The following is a 430-nucleotide window of genomic DNA, read 5'->3' on the forward strand; positions in this document are numbered from 1 at the left end:
TATTAGTGAAAACAGGGGGTGTAAACGAGCCAACCACGAGCGAGCCATGCTCATCTCGTGTTCGGTTCGTTTATATTTCGAGCTCAAAAAGTGTGTTCGTGTTCGGCTCGTTTGCTTAACGAGCCGAATACAAACTGTTTACGAACAAAGAGTTCTTTTAACAATCTTAATGATGTAGTCATAAGATAATAAGAGTTTGAGCGAGATTTAAAAAATTATTATTTATATTAAAACAGCATTTGAATCTAATTTAATAATTTTTATTCTATTTTCTTAATCAATATTTTAATTGATTATAAATCTTATTAGCCTTGTAGTAAATTAGATTTTCTTAAAATACTACTTAATATATAAACTTGATGAGTAGTATTTCGAGCCAAAAAGAGCCGAACACGAATGAACACATCTTAGTTCGTGTTAGCCTCGTTCG

Source organism: Phalaenopsis equestris, unplaced genomic scaffold (assembly GCF_001263595.1).
Source record: "Phalaenopsis equestris unplaced genomic scaffold, ASM126359v1 Scaffold205101, whole genome shotgun sequence".
Lineage (NCBI taxonomy): Eukaryota > Viridiplantae > Streptophyta > Magnoliopsida > Asparagales > Orchidaceae > Phalaenopsis > Phalaenopsis equestris.